We start from the raw sequence: 15,476 nt of genomic DNA on the forward strand, positions 1-15,476 counted from the left end.
TTGAGCCAGCTCTAAGGCAACTAGTGCTATTGGACAGACACCTCTGGAAGATCCTAAGAGTCTCTTAACACCACTTCCAGCAGCAAGCTTAATTGTTCGCTGGAGGTCTCCCACCCAGGTACTGACCAGGCAAAGAATCACCAGTACATTGAATGAGGAAGTTAATCCTGAAATCCAATTACATATCTCAAGGTAAGACAAATCCATAAGAACATGTCTTAGTATTACTTCGTTTACATTAGTATGGCACTGAGTTGGAGCTCCTCTTTAAGCTGTGGTTTAGTTTTGCATTCATGTGTTTCTAGAGCAGTTATTTATGGGGGTGGGTGGGTCTTTCACAGAGGCTCAGGACAAATCCCCCGCCTGAAAGTCTAATGTGTGCGTTCAGACAGTCACAGGTCAAGAGCCAGGCAGGAGGACAATGGACAGAAGAGCCAACGAACTAAAAATAAAAGAACAGATATGAAAAAGCCACCATCTTTTTCTTTTTGACATTTTCCGACTTTCATGCAAGCCAGGACAAAGTTGCTCGTAGCTACTTGTGGATTCAAATACTCTATCGAGTGCTTTGATGAGTTTTTGCAATTTGATTGTCGTCCTGTCAGCCTGTTTCTGTTTTTTTTTTTTTCAATCTAGGGATGGAAAGTATGAGGGAAATGATGGAGCAATCAATAACCGCTCCGGAAAAATGGCAGAAAGAAATGGTCCGTCACTAAGGACATTTGTGAAGCAGAGGAGTGACATCACCACAAAGGCGACACATTCTGCTGATGGTTTTGGTGAATAATGATTGAGGCGCGTTAAGAGAAAGGTAGCTGTGTCAGCATGCGTAGGCTGCAAAGGATCAAGCAAAGGTTTACTCCATGCTGAAAAGAGAAGAAAAGAAGCACAACGTTTCGACTGTGGAGCCTTCTGCGCCATCTTCTTTAGCGGTGATGATGTTTACATTGGAAAAACTGAGACATGCGTCCCTGGGTGGGCTTGAACCACCAACCTTTCGGTTAACAGCCGAACGCGCTAACCGATTGCGCCACAGAGACTGACAGACACTTGTGCTCCCTACATTTGCAGGTTTATGGTCAAAGAAAACAATCACTTGCGCTTCTTGCAGCCGGCAATCTTTTTCCACTGACAACCAAGAAATGGATTTCATCTTTCACAAGCTGTATGGATTTTGAAATGTATGGACGATGCCAGGTGTCCCACAACACCACAGCGCCGACACACCTTTGGTTGTCCCACATAAAAAACATAGCCATTGCAGGCGCCCAGCCGGATTGTAGAGGGCAGGTGCCTTAAGCCTCCATTTACATTGTCCGGTAGCAAGCGAACCTCGAATTTCCTTGCTCCTGTTTTTATACCGTCAACATCTCTAACCTCAGTTCCATGGTGGACGGTGCAGTACTGCTTAAGCCAGGTGTGAATGTCCTCCGTCTTTGCCAGTTCCGAGAACATAACAACATGCACCGTTTTCCTCTCTCTCTGTGTCAGAGGCTGCAAGTTGATCTTCTCAAGGGCAGGAACTTTCCCTCTTTTTGCCTCAAACACATCCACACATTGTTCAAACAGAGAATAGGTAGCAAAAACAACCTCAAATGCTTTCTGACCTGGGAGAGCGAAGATGAAATCCAAGTGCCGAGGTTCAAAGCCACGTTCCTTCTGTAACACTTTTCTGCTGAACTGCATACGATCCATGAAGAGGTCATCCAAAAGCTCAAAACGTACAGCATTCTTGCGGGATCCAAAGGTTGCCATCTCAAACTGCAAAACAAACACTGCTTCCACAAAACAAGAAAACAATCCAACTACTCTAACTACAGGCTGATCAAGGTATCTCCCCTGCCAGGTAAGCCGAGAGCCGCAGGCGATGAGCCCAGAGCTGAACGGGCCCCACTGGCTCGTTTGTAAGGCCAGGTGCATTGCCAACCACGACCGGCAGGGCAGAGGCCTTGAAGGCGGCCTGGGCTCCTGCAGCTGTCCAGCCACGCACTCTGGTTTCTCTTCATCTCGTACAAATCTTTTGCCTTTTACTAAAGATTTCCATGGAGAGGAACATGAATGAGTTCCATACAATTTTTGTGCTTCCCTGCCTTCGGGTGGGGCGCAGCTGGGCTGGTCAAAGAGAGAAACTAAAACCGCTCACAATCGCTCTTATTACGGCGACTGTGGCCGTCTGCTCTGCGAGTCCTCGGTCTCCGCCTCTCTGATTGGCGCTCTTTTCTTTGGGGGGCGGGAATATGCTGTGAAATATGAAGCGTTACAGCAACGACATGCCATGAGACGATTGATAACGATTTCCATAGGATCCCCGCGGTTGCCTGGCAACCGTCAGCTTTGCGCAGTGGCAGTATCGTAGCCTGTGAGGTTTAGCCGAGGCGCGATTATTGCTAGTTGAAAACTTTTCCCAATACCCCGCTTCCGCCGGTTTGCAATACAATCGGCGAAAGCAATTTTTGACAGTCTCGTCAGAGACTGAGCAAGGTGTTTAAAGACAGATTTTGTCATGGTAACATCATGGTAGAAAGAAACAAGCTTGTTACGTCTCAACAGAAACGCTCTTTAGCTCTTTCAGCGTTATGCAGAGAACAGCGTCTGTCGAGATCACTTTTGAGTCAGCGCGAAACGCCGTGTGCTGTCAGTTTGATTTCATATTGCTCGTAGCGGCGCCCGGCTTTTGTCTGTCAAACGTTAGGTTGCGCTTCTTCATGCTGCATCGTCGGCATGAGTGGAGCTTTTTAAACGTCTGTACTTACTGCGCCCCATAAGAAATCGTTTGTCCCCGTTCAAAAGAGATTGTGCGATGCCCTGCAGCGTTCGCAAAGCAAACCTTTGACAGTTTGAAAAGAGGAATTTATTCTGCTTCCTGTGCGTGCAGTAGTTACAAAGTTGAACGTCTTTACACGATCTACTGCAGTTTTCAGTGGGCGGGCTTTGTCAGATGGCTTGGAAAAACGCACTGTGTTTCGGCTCGGGAAACATCATGAGCAGTGTCCTGCATGTTTTCTGTGTATAGCTGTCTTTTAACGCATACAGAATTCATTCGAAATCATTGTAAGATTCTCCCTCAGTTCCGTTGTGCAGTGCTTTACCTCTTTCAAAAGGCTTCACTTTCCTAGTCACATTCCAAGGCTCATCGAACCCGGGCTGTTTCCTCCAGCGGTATAGTATTGCAGTGAGACAGCACGATGCCTGCAAGACTATGTCACACTAAACGCCACAGATTGTGTTTGTCCGTTCGTGTCAGTCGTCCTGCAGCCACGGGAAGTGGGACACAAACATGCTGCAATGCTTTCAGGACGTTAGGATTTGTTTGTGCAACATCCGAGAAGAGTACTTGTGGCTTGAATGTGAACTGTACGTGCCCGCCCCCTTTCCTCTGTAGTGCATGAGTTCCTCCCGGCATGCCCTTCGTCATTGTTCTGTCATCTTGTATTTAAAGGGTTGTATTTCTGCTGCTGAAAATAAGCAACGGTTTTCTCACAACGCCCTTTGTTCCCGACGGAGCCCTTGTCTGTCATGAAATTCTTCAAAACCTCAAGCTAGAAGAAGAAGACGACAAATATGAAGCGTTACAGCAACGACATGCCATGAGACGATTGATAACGATTTCCATAGGATCCCCGCGGTTGCCTGGCAACCGTCAGATTTGCGCATTGGCAGTATCGTAGCCTGTGAGGTTTAGCCGAGGCGCGATTATTGCTAGTTGAAAACTTTTCCCAATACCCCGCTTCCGCCGGTTTGCAATACAATCGGCGAAAGCAATTTTTGACAGTCTCGTCAGAGCGTGACATAGTCTTGCAGGCATCGTGCTGTCTAACTGCAATACTATACCGCTGGAGGAAACAGCCCGGGTTCAATGAGCCTTGGAATGTGACTAGGAAAGTGAAGCCTTTTGAAAGAGGTAATGTCGACGCTTTTTTAACAGAGCACCAAAAAAGCGTCTTTTTTGAAGGCCTCGGTACTGAGCATTGGTGGTTCAGTGGTAGAATTCTCACTTCCCACGTGGGAGGCTCTGGTTCGATTCCCAGCCAAAGCAGTGGCTTTTGCAGCGAGCGGCTCCATCACTTGCATCCCCTTGCAACTCGCAACTGAAAACCCACTGAAGCAAAGCATTTGTTAGCCAGGTCAGTACCCGGATGAAGGTGAGCTACAGGGAAAAACAAAGTTTCCAGCTGGAAGCGGTGTTAATGGTGCCGGTGGGGGGGCGCTCAACCTGAGGTCTGTGCGGGTCCCAATGCCCCAGCATAGTGACGGAGACGCTGTGTTGTAAAAGGGCGCTGTCTCTTGGATGAGATGTAAAAACGAGGTCACAGCGCTCTGTGGTCATTAAAAATGACCACCAAAACCTTTGACAAAAGCTCTTGGTAATTGATGGTCTTCAATAATGCTTCTCCTTTAGGTACATTTTAAATCAGCTGAAAAATGCTGTGAAATGGGGGGTCACTTCACGCCAGTGTAGGATTTGGGTTACAAGAACCATGAAACTGCACGAGAAAGCCCGTACACTGAATTACACGGCTTTCTATTCAAAGGAGGGCAAAAGAAATTCCCTGAGTTCGATTTTTTGCAGCACAGAGAGGATTGCTGTCGTGAGGCTGGTTAGCTCAGTTGGTTAGAGCGTGGTGCTAATACCGCCAAGGTCGTGGGTTCGATCTCCATACAGGCCAGGTCGTTTTCTCCTCTCTTACAAAAGCTGTTAGGTTCCTTTCCGTGGTGAGATGGGTTGTCATGCAACGCTGCCACATAGTGCCGACAGACAATTAAATGACAAAAATGAAGAGAGTTAAAGCAGCTGGAAAGGTTTTCTTACAACTTTTGAGCTGACACAGTTTTGGAAAATGTTTTCTTCACGCTGCACTGTACCACATAGGCAGCCAAGAGTCTCCAAAACAAAACAGAATTGACAGTCATATAATGTCCATTAACCCCGGTTTTAAACACAGACTCATGTCTGCCATCATAAGAATATGAGTCCAATATTTTAGAATATAGTCAGAATGTCTTCTAACCTTACCTGTGGTGTCTTTAATCCCTATTGCTCAATGCATGGTGTACGTACTGCATACATGTGTCTTGAGAATGAGGAATGGGCCCCTGAGACATTTACCTGTTTCACAAATGATCGGATTTTACTAGAGATTCTGTTTGGGATTCAGATGTGCATTCGGACAGCAATTCCTTTCAAGAAATGATACGTTCTGGATGAGGTCAAAGGTGCTGGAACACTGTATTTAGGATGTGTTTGCAGTGATTGTGTCTCCTGCTTCAACGCAGTGATATATAGATGTGCTCCTGTAATTTATTGGTACATGCCCAGGGCAGTAAGTAGTCTGAGGATTTATTTCCAGAAGGCATAGAGCAGTGAAACAGTGAAGTAGTGCAGCACACTGGATCATTATATTATTAGAATCTATTCTACCTAAATTATTACATTATACACAACTTGAGCTCTCAGCACCGTACTGAGCCCAGGTGTTTTTCTAAAGCTGTCAGGTGCAGTTCATTTACATGAAGGAAATCTCTTACTGGGTACGATTACAATGCAGTAAGTAGCACAGGCTACTAAGGGAGTAGCCTGATGCGTTTAAAAACAACCAGCGCCAGGCAGGAGTCGAACCTCCAAACTCCTAATCCATCGTCAGACACATTATCCATTGCACCACTGGCCCTGGTGTGACACTGCAGGACTGTAACCCAGTGAGCTTAGCACTGCAACTAGTAAAATATTATCCCCGGTCCATTCTTTTCCAAAAGTGAGAAACACCTGTTTTCTACATTTTGTCTGTTTTAAAACCATATCTCTTTAAACCAAACCAAGAGTTTGTCTTTTGCACTGATATTCTGATTCATTTCGATTTCAAAGAAAAAAAAAACATTACCTTCCAAAGCATCATAAAATTGTCCCTTCCTCCAGACTCTACTTCTCTCTTGTAGTAGTACAGCAGACCTTTCCAGGTGAGCAGATCACAGAGTCCGAAATGAGCTTCCTCCATCAAGCAAAGTACCTGAACATGACTCTGTCATCATGAAAGCGCCCCTGTAATAAAGAAATTAAATCCGAAATCAAGAGGGCAGTTGCCTACTGAAGTTCAAGAAGTCATAAATTTTAACCTAGCAACACATTAAAGGCTGCATCTATACAAGTACGATTCTAGAAATGCTCACCAGATTACGTTTTAAGAAAGAACTGCGCCTCAGGTTCCGCCGAGATCTTAACTCGGATGGCAGGATTCAGAGTCTGGAGTGTGGAATGATGGCGCACGGAGGGTCCACATACTGTGGATCCCTCAGTGATCTTCCGCGTGTTCAAACTGCCAGCGTGTGACTCCCCTGTCCCCCTGACCTCATTGCTCTGCTCTCGCCTCTCTGCAGCTGAGCCCGACTCATGGTAAAGTGGAAAAAAATATGCCCTCAACGTGAGATTTACTCTGGAGTGAGGATAGTTGTTACCTTCTTATCGTTGAAACGGATGTATGTGATGTGGCGACTAGTTTCTTCTCCATTAGCAGGCTTAAGGTTAAAGAAAAAAACATTGCTGACTTCTTTTTTTTTTGCCAGCCGCGAGCGCTGATTAGCGAGGTTTGTATTTCATGTTTTGCAAGTTGCATCCATTTTAAGAAAAACAAGTCATTCAAGACAGGAAATGAATACTTGCATTTAATTAAGTCTAGACGTAGGCGGTTGTCTGTAAGGACCAGTTCTGTTCGAGAAGACAGAACAAAGAATGCACCACTGGGATTCGGACCCAGGATCTCCTGTTTAAGAGACAAGCGCTTTAACCAACTAAGCCACGGCACCCCGGGAGTATTGTCCTTTTGCAGCCACTTGGACACGCCACTCAGACACATCTGCATTCGGTGTGTGCTCCGCCTGCTCGCTGAGCAAGTTGCCACCTTTACATACAATAGCAACATCGACACCAAGAGAAAGGATGACAAATGGCTTTTATCTGGAACTTTTCATGTCCAAGGAGCTCAATGTGCTTTCTGTGTACAACAGGGCCACTGAACTCCACACTGGCCACTGAACCACAGCAGTGGCTTGCTGGCTTGACATCTCCCAAGGAAAATGTTGAAATCGCATGTGGAACAGGAAAAGGACCCTCGAGTACGAGGGAAAAAAAAGAAAAAGATCATCTGGAGCGCGCCAACCCATTTCTGGACAGCCCAGTTCTGTTCACGAGGTGGCTGAGTGGTTAAGGCGATGGCTTGTTAATCCATTGTGCTCTGCATGTATGAGTTCAAATCCCACTCTTGTCGGTTTCCATGTCTGACATGTGTGCCCGTTCGACGTTGGCCCTCCTTTTGTTTGCTCCAGTACTAGAGCCTTACATTTTCTAGCGGTGGCTGAACATGGTATAGTAGGCTAACGTCGGTATCGAGCAGTGGCAGTAACAGTATTTACGTGCCACTGCTGCCAAGTGGCTCTGGGTTGAGACCGCGTTTTCACTTACTTGCAGCACAAACGGAGAAAGCGATTTTTGACAGTCTCTCGAGAGACTGCGCTAGGTGTTTAGGGATAGACTTTGTCAGTTCCCCCTGGGATGATGGCCTCTCAAATAGTTTGTGATTCCTCTAGACGTTTATACAGTAGAAGCCTGCTTCGTGGCTTAAATCCAAGCTAAGGAAACGAGTTAGAGGTCTGATGCAGAACTGCGAATTCAATGAAGGGGAACACTACAGTACATTGCACTGTATGTGTGAGGAAAGCTGCCCCCTTCTGTTCCTTGTCGACCGAACAGAGGACTGTAAAGGATACCGCCAAGAAACTTTAGGATGCTGGTTGGAATCCAGCTCCAAAGAAGCCCCTTTGGGTGTTATGTAATCAAAAAGTAAGAACAGAGAATCTCCCTTTGATCAAAAGCGCAACAGAACTGTTTTCCGTGGAGCAGGTTTCAGACCCGTAGACCTGTTTTATTTGTAGGGCAGGGCGCATTCCCAAACGCGAATCTCCTGTTTTAGAAATGCTTTGGGCGGCGTGAAGTGAAAATAAGAAGTGGGCTCCAGATGCACATGGAAGCAATCAAGTGTTTCATCCGAGCTGTTTCAAAGACTGCTCAACAGCTTTCCTTTTACAGAGGCCCAACGATTAATGATGGGGGTGCACCCTTCAATGTGCCTTACGACTCTAGGGAGTGATTGAGACAATTCGTAGCGTGTGTTCATTTCCCTCTATTCCCCATGTTGCAGTGGTAAGATGACGTAAATTCCTGCTTCGACACGTAACGGCGTTATAATCAAGTACAGGAGCTGAGGGCTTTTGTTTTGTTTCGTTTTCTATGGCGTTCGTAAGCGCGCAAAACAAAGACAATTCCTGCGTCTAACACGAATGTAAATGCTTTTGAAAGTGCAGTGTGGTGCAGCTTGTAAAATCCTTGTCCACATTTGTGGTTTGTTGATGTTTTTTCTGTCTGCCAAAGTTGCATTTTGACATCCGGACGGGGAGACTTTATCATTTGAACGTGAAGCCAGCCTTAAACCCTCTGAGGCGTGTCTGTCTGCCGGCATGTATCTTGTGAAAGGTTTTTTTTTTAACAGAGAGCGACTTTAAAAAGGTTTCCGCAGCCACCTCGCACTCCGTGTTAGATTATAGGAGGAATGCGGCGGCGGCGAGCTCGCTGTAGTCGTGGCCGAGTAGTTAAGGCGATGGATTTGAAATCCATTGGGGACTCCCCGCTCAGGTTCGAATCCTGCCGACTACGGCGTCTGCCGCACGTCACCTTGTGCCTGTGCGGCAAAGGCGAAGTGCCGCTTCTCCTTTCCTGGTACTATAAAAATGCTACATCGCTTGGTCCTGCTTCCATGGAAAGCAGTTCTTCAGGTAATTCTACTCTCTTACCAAAGCTGTTAGGTTTCTTTCCGTGGTGAGATGGGTTGTCATGCAACGCTGCCACATAGTGCCGACAGACAAGTGTGTTGCGGGAGAAGAGAAAAGTGTTTGAAGATTTAAGAGTGTCTTAGGTGGAGCCAAAATCAAGTGTCACAAATGCAAGTGGGAAGATTTCCAATGTTTAATATGGTCAAAATAAGCGGAACTTACCAGCTGGTCCGGCACAGTCTGCCATGCTTTTGTCATATACTGTAAAGTGGTGTGGAACTGGGTGTCGAACTGGAGCCTCACCATTTGCATATGTGAGGCTCCAGTTATACATCGAGTGTCACATTAAATGACAAAAATGAAGAGAGTTAAAGCACCTGGAGAGGTTTTCTTACAACTTTTGAGCTGACACAGTTTTGGAAAATGTTTCCTTCACGGTGCACTGAACAACATAGGCAGCCAAGAGTCTCCAAAACAAAACAGAATGGACAGATAGGAGAAAATTCCCACTCGTCCTGAAGTTCCCAAAATCCAGCACTGAGCGTAAACAAAGTGTCTAAGTAGCGTGGGAATGCTAACCCTAACCCTAGCTGGAGTTTGAGCAATCCGGAACTGAGCGTAAGAAGATGAGTCAAAGTAACGTCTAATCGGATTAGTTTCCTTAGAGCTGGTTCAGAGTTTGCTCAAGAGTTTACCTTTCACAGATGCGCAAAGAAGAATGTTGGGGGTGCACGCTTCAAGGCGCCTTACAGCTGTAGGGAGTGATTCGAGACGATTCGTGGCGTGTGCTCGTTCCCATATACCGTACGACCCGGGGTGCAGTGCTAGGATGACGTACAATACCGCTTGGGCACGTAACGGGGTTATATGCAAGTGCAGGACGTGAGGGTTTTCGTTTGTTCGTTTTGTTTTGCTCTGCTTTGCTTTGTTTTGCTTTCCATCGCGTTGGTAAGAGCGTAAATAAAAAGGCGATTCCTGTGTCTACCACTAATGTAAGAGCTATTTCAAGTGCGACGTGGTGCGGCTTTTCAAATGCTTGTGGGCATTTCTCTGTTGTTGATTCTTTTTTTGTGTGTAACAAAGTGGCATTTTCATGTCCGGACGGGGAGACTTTATCATTCCGACATGAAGCCACCCTTAAGTCCTCTGAGGCGTGTCTGTCTGCAAGGCTTGTATTTTGGAAATGTTTTTTTGAAACGGAGAACGACTTTGAAATAGGCTTCCGCCGGCGCCTCGCGATCCAGGTAAGATTGTAGCAAGAACGCAGCGGCAGTGGGGCTTGCTGTAGTCGTGGCTGAGTGGTTAAGGCAATGGACTAGAAATCCATTGGGGTCTCCCCGCACAGGTTCCAATCCTGCCGACTACGTTGTCCACTTTCAGTCGGTGTGTTTCGGCTCAAGCAAAGAAGCGCGCCTCTTTGCTGTTCCTGGTGGTTTTAAAACGCCCAATCGCTTGTACCCGCTGCCTTAGAAATAAGTTCTTCAGCGTCCGCAAATGGCATTTTGCAGCTGGAAGCAGATGTCGACGCGTTTTGCACAGAGCACCAAAAAAGCGTCTTTTTTGAAGGCCCAGGCACTGAGCATTGGTGGTTCAGTGGTAGAATTCTCGCCTGCCACGCGGGAGGCTCGGGTTCGATTCCCGGCCAATGCAGTGGCTTTTGCAGCGAGCGGCTCCATCACTTGCATCCCCTTGCAACTCGCAACTGAAAACCCACTGAAGCTAAGCAGGTGTGAGCCAGGTCAGTACCTGGATGAGCTACAGGGAAAAACAAAGCTTCCAGCTGGAAGCGGTGTTAATGGTGCCGGCGGGGGGGCGCTCACCCTGAGGTCTGTGCGGGTCCCAATGCCCCAGTATAGTGACGGAGATGCTGTGTTGTAAAAGGGCGCTGTCTTTTGGATGAGATGTAAAACCGAGGTCACAGCGCTCTGTGGTCATTCAAAATGACCACCAAAACCTTTGACAAAAGCTCTTGGTAATTGATGGTCTTCAATAATGCTTCTCCTTTAGGTACATTTTAAATCAGCTGAAAAATGCTGTGAAATGGGGGGGCACTTCAGGCCAGTGTAGGATTTGGGTTACAAGAACCATGAAACTGCACGAGAAAGCCCGTACACTGATTACACGGCTTTCTATTCAAAGGAGGACAAAAGAAATTCCCTGAGTTTGATTTTTTGCAGCACAGAGAGGAGCACTGTCGTGAGGCTGGTTAGCTCAGTTGGTTAGAGCGTGGTGCTAATAACGCCAAGGTCGCGGGTTTGAGCCCTGTACGGGCCAGGTCTAGGTCCAGGTCCCTGTTTGTGAAACAGGCAAATGACTGTCTCAGGGGCCCATTCCTCATTCTCAAGACACATGTATGCAGTATGTACACCGTGCATTGAGCAATAGGGACTGAATACACCACAGGTAAGGTTAGAAGTCATTCTGAGGTGCCACATGTGAGGGATACAGCTAGGCATCCGAAATGTAGGGTTTGAGACCCTTCAGGAGTACTGCATCCTTTGAGACAGACCCGTGCATGTTAAACAAATGATCATTTCTTTCGGCATTAGGGACTAAATATACTAAACATATGATGCTAAAATGTTATTTTCACATATATTAATGTAATAAATGATTGCTTATGCTTTAGAAACAAATCTAATTAAAATAAAAGCTTAAGTTTTGTATTTATCTTGTACCATAGAACATGATTTTCTTTGTATTTCAAGCCCACAAAGTGTCCAAATGACGCACTACATGATATAAGGAAGATTATCACATGCATATCGGTATTATCTTTCTTATGAAAATGCATTCCTTTCATTACCTTTTACTTTTTAAAATGAACTCAAATTGAGTATAATGTAATAATTTAAGTAGAATAGATTCTAATAATATAATGATCCAGTGTTTTGCACTACTTCACTGCTTCACTGCTCTATGCCATCTGGAAATAAATCCTCAGACTGCTTACTGCCCTGGGCATGTACCAATAAATTACAGGAGCACATCTATATATCACTGCGTTGAAGCAGGAGACACAATCACTGCAAACACATCCTAGATACAGTGTTCCAGCACCTTTGACCTCATCCAGAACGTATCATTTCTTGAAAGGGATTGCTGTCCGAATGCACATCTGAATCCCAAACAGAATCTCTAGTAAAATACGATCATTTGTGAAACAGGCAAATGACTGTCTCAGGGGCCTATTCCTCATTGTCAGACACATGTATGGAATGCTTTCACCGTGCATTGAGCAATAGGGATTAAAAACACCGCAGGTAAGGTTAGATGTCATGTTCTATGATCATTTCTTTCAGCATTAGGGACTAAATATACTAAACGTATGATGCTAAAATGTTATTTTTACATATATTAATGTAATAAATGATTGCTTATGCTTTATAAACAAATCTAATTAAAATAAAAGCTTAAGTTTTGTATTTATCTTGTACCATAGGACATGATTTGCTTTGTATTTCAAGCCCACAAAGTGTCCAAATGTTCTATGATCATTTCTTTCAGCATTAGGGACTAAATATACCAAACGTATGATGCTAAAATCCTGAAAAAAGGATGTGCTCCATCTCGTCAGTAGATTGGATTCCAAAACTGATTTGGGTCAATATACATTACCTTTGAAATTAAAGTACAGTCTACTGTAGGGAACCATCAACTTAGAAAGCATTGGCCTTCCCTGGGGGTCAGGTAGGTGCAAAAGATAAACCTTTATCCTATCTTTATCTTAAGATAAGTGGCCAAGCAGTATTTTTCCAAGTTTCACCAAGCACATCATGTTGCCATAGTAGACAAAGTTCTATAAAATGTTAAATAACTTTTAAAAAAAGCATCTTGGTCTTACAGTACTGTACAAGGTGAATTAAACTGTCCCTGGTAATAAAAAGTAATTAGAAGCATCTCAGAAACTTTATCTCTAGAAACATTAGCTGTTTTATATCATGTAATTTAGTGTGATGTTGTCAGAATTCAAGGACATTAGCACACACAGAAATTGGTTCAGTTAAATCTAAAAAACACAGCTAAACATGGGTTTAAATGTAACAGAAGTCTTACCTCTTGTCAAAAGATTTAATTCAAGAAGCGATGTAATAAATGATTGCTTATGCTTTATAAACAAATCTAATTAAAATAAAAGCTTAAGTTTTGTATTTATCTTGTACCATAGAACATGATTTTCTTTGTATTTGAAGCCCACAAAGTGTCCAAATGATGCACTACATGATATAAGGAAGATTATCACATGCATATCGGTATTATCTTTCTTATGAAAATGCATTCCTTTCATTACCTTTTACTTTTTAAAATGAACTCAAATTGTGTATAATGTAATAATTTAAGTAGAATAGATTCAGGTAGGAAATATAGAGTCATGATGTTTATGGCTGACATCATTTCACATGGGTGAATTTTAAGCTAAGAAATAAAAACATTTACAATGAAGATACCATTGCTTAATTTTAAATGCCTTTAAAAAATAAATACCTCCTGAGAATAATTTGCCACTCCCAGATCCTTGGTAAGGTACTGTTTGAATCCAATCAGGAGAGGAGCATCCAGGGAGTGCTTTCTATAGAGTCCAGCTTGGGCCACTCTCTTCCGGCCTGCTGATACTTTTTAACTACTCAGGGCCTGTAAGGATATAAAACACCGGTTTAAACATTTTAGACCTATAAGACAAATTAGAATTTTAGTAAAAAATAGATACATCTGAAAAATAAAAAGTCTTACTGCTGATAGAGTTCTTCAGAGCTCACATCTTCCCCTTCCTTATCCGCTTCTGTTTCAGTTTCTAGAGCAGCCTCTGGCATCTCTTCCTCCTGGACTGCGGCCTCTTGCTCAGGGCCGCTGGAATGCAGGTAGATTCTTTTCAACATGCTTTTACATAATATGTTGTAACAATGATTTCAAAAAGAAACTACAGAAGCCTTACAGATTAAAAATATCTCACCTTGCCAATGTGTCTTCAGGCTTCCCATGTACAAAAAGGCCCAAGGACTCTAGCAGTCTTACAACCACTATCCTGTTTGCCTCACCAGACACGATCTCTATTCTGTGGTAATCCACGATGACCCCGTTCTTCAGGTGATTCATCATGTCCTCCCTCGCCTGTTGAGAGGCCATCCTGATGTTTTCTGCCGTGGCGTGCTTCATACACGCCCTCTTCAAGTGAGCAGGAAGCTGATCAAGAGTATTCAGGCACATCTTGCACACCAGGGGAATCCTCGCGGGTTTCCTTTGAAAATAAATAATACCATCTGTGTATAGAAACAAGCTAAGACTGATTTCTTAAATTATCCTTAATTTTCTCTCTCATAGTTTGAGCATAATGATTTTATTGCATTTATATAAGAATTGCTCATTGCTCCTAAATAAATAATGGTTTCATAAAAAAGTGAACACTTGGTCTCAGTCACAGACTTTCCAATAGAAGCCATTGTGGAGTTCAGCAACTGCAGGTCCTAGAAGTGGGGAAGGAATTTTAAAAGAGAAATTGAATTACAATACAGAAGGAATGGCTGAGGGATCACTGAAATATATATATACAAATTCCAAAGACTGAGTCCATATAGAAACAACTACCTTTCATTTTCAGTATAAGAAAAAAAAAACATTATCTTCCAAAGCATCATAAAATTGTCCCTTCTTCCAGACTCTACTTCTCTCTTGTAGTAGTATAGCAGACCTTTCCAGGTGAGCAGATCACAGAGTCCGAAATGAGCTTCCTCCATCAAGCAAAGTACCTGAACATGACTCTGTCTTCATAAAAGCGCCCCTGTAATAAAGAAATTAAATCCGAAATCAAGAGGGCAGTTGCCTACTGAAATACAAGAAGTCATCAATTTTAACCTAGCAACACATTAAAGGCTGCATCTATACAAGTACGATTCTAGAAATGCTCACCAGATTACGTTTTAAGAAGGAACTGCGCCTCAGGTTCCGCCGAGATCTTAACTCGGATGGCAGGATTCAGAGTCCGGAGTGCGGACTGATGGCGCACGGAGGGTCCATATACTGTGGATCCCTCAGTGATCTTCCGCGTATTCAAACCGCCAGCGTGTGACTCCCCTGTCCCCGTGACCTCATTGCTCTGCTCTCTCCTCTGTGCAGCTGAGCCCGACTCACGGTAAAATGGAAAAAAAATATGCCCTCGACGTGAGATTTATTCTGGAGCGAGCCAGTGTTGCGCATAGCTGCCTTCAAAGCAGTTAACCCAGGTTCGATTCCCGGCCAACGCAGTTACGAATGTTTTCAAATGCTGTCATGAGCCTTGGATTGTGACTAGCAAAGCGAAGCCTTTTGAAAGAGCTAAAGCACTGCAAAACGGAATTGAAGGAGAATCTTACAGGGGATTCTGAGCAGAGTCTGCATACATGCAGTCAGATAAAGGTGCTGAAAGCTTGAGCTACTCTCAATGTCATGCTGCCCTTCCCCGGAGTAAATCTGTTACATTGTAAGAATGCTTCTGGCAGGTTCAAAAAGAGACCCTTGTTAATTGGAGAAATCAATGATTTCGAATGAATTCTGTATGCGTTAAAAGACAGCTATACACAGAAAACATGCAGGACACTGCTCATGATGTTTCCCGAGCAGAAACACAGTGCGTTTTTCCAAGCCATTTGACAAAGCCCACCCACTGAAAACTGCAGCAGATCGTG

General features: G+C 44.3%; 6 non-coding genes across 6 annotated transcripts; 5 read left to right on the forward strand and 1 right to left on the reverse strand.

Moving 5' to 3' along the window:
- Nucleotides 1–966: 966 nt before the first annotated feature.
- Nucleotides 967–1,040, reverse strand: trnan-guu (transfer RNA asparagine (anticodon GUU)). Its single transcript has one exon. It is a non-coding gene; the product is annotated as a tRNA-Asn (tRNA).
- A 946-nt stretch (nt 1,041–1,986) lies between these two features.
- LOC138226799 (U5 spliceosomal RNA) lies at nt 1,987–2,103 on the forward strand. The gene has a single exon (XR_011184703.1). It is a non-coding gene; the product is annotated as a U5 spliceosomal RNA (small nuclear RNA).
- A 227-nt stretch (nt 2,104–2,330) lies between these two features.
- Nucleotides 2,331–2,472, forward strand: LOC138226784 (U4 spliceosomal RNA). Its single transcript, XR_011184688.1, has one exon. It is a non-coding gene; the product is annotated as a U4 spliceosomal RNA (small nuclear RNA).
- A 1,170-nt stretch (nt 2,473–3,642) lies between these two features.
- Nucleotides 3,643–3,784, forward strand: LOC138226796 (U4 spliceosomal RNA). The gene has a single exon (XR_011184700.1). It is a non-coding gene; the product is annotated as a U4 spliceosomal RNA (small nuclear RNA).
- Nucleotides 3,785–8,619: 4,835 nt separating this feature from the next.
- On the forward strand, nt 8,620–8,701 carry trnas-uga (transfer RNA serine (anticodon UGA)). Its single transcript has one exon. It is a non-coding gene; the product is annotated as a tRNA-Ser (tRNA).
- Nucleotides 8,702–10,396: 1,695 nt separating this feature from the next.
- On the forward strand, nt 10,397–10,467 carry trnag-gcc (transfer RNA glycine (anticodon GCC)). The gene has a single exon. It is a non-coding gene; the product is annotated as a tRNA-Gly (tRNA).
- Nucleotides 10,468–15,476: the final 5,009 nt, after the last annotated feature.

Source organism: Lepisosteus oculatus, unplaced genomic scaffold, assembly GCF_040954835.1.
Source record: "Lepisosteus oculatus isolate fLepOcu1 unplaced genomic scaffold, fLepOcu1.hap2 HAP2_SCAFFOLD_172, whole genome shotgun sequence".
Lineage (NCBI taxonomy): Eukaryota > Metazoa > Chordata > Actinopteri > Semionotiformes > Lepisosteidae > Lepisosteus > Lepisosteus oculatus.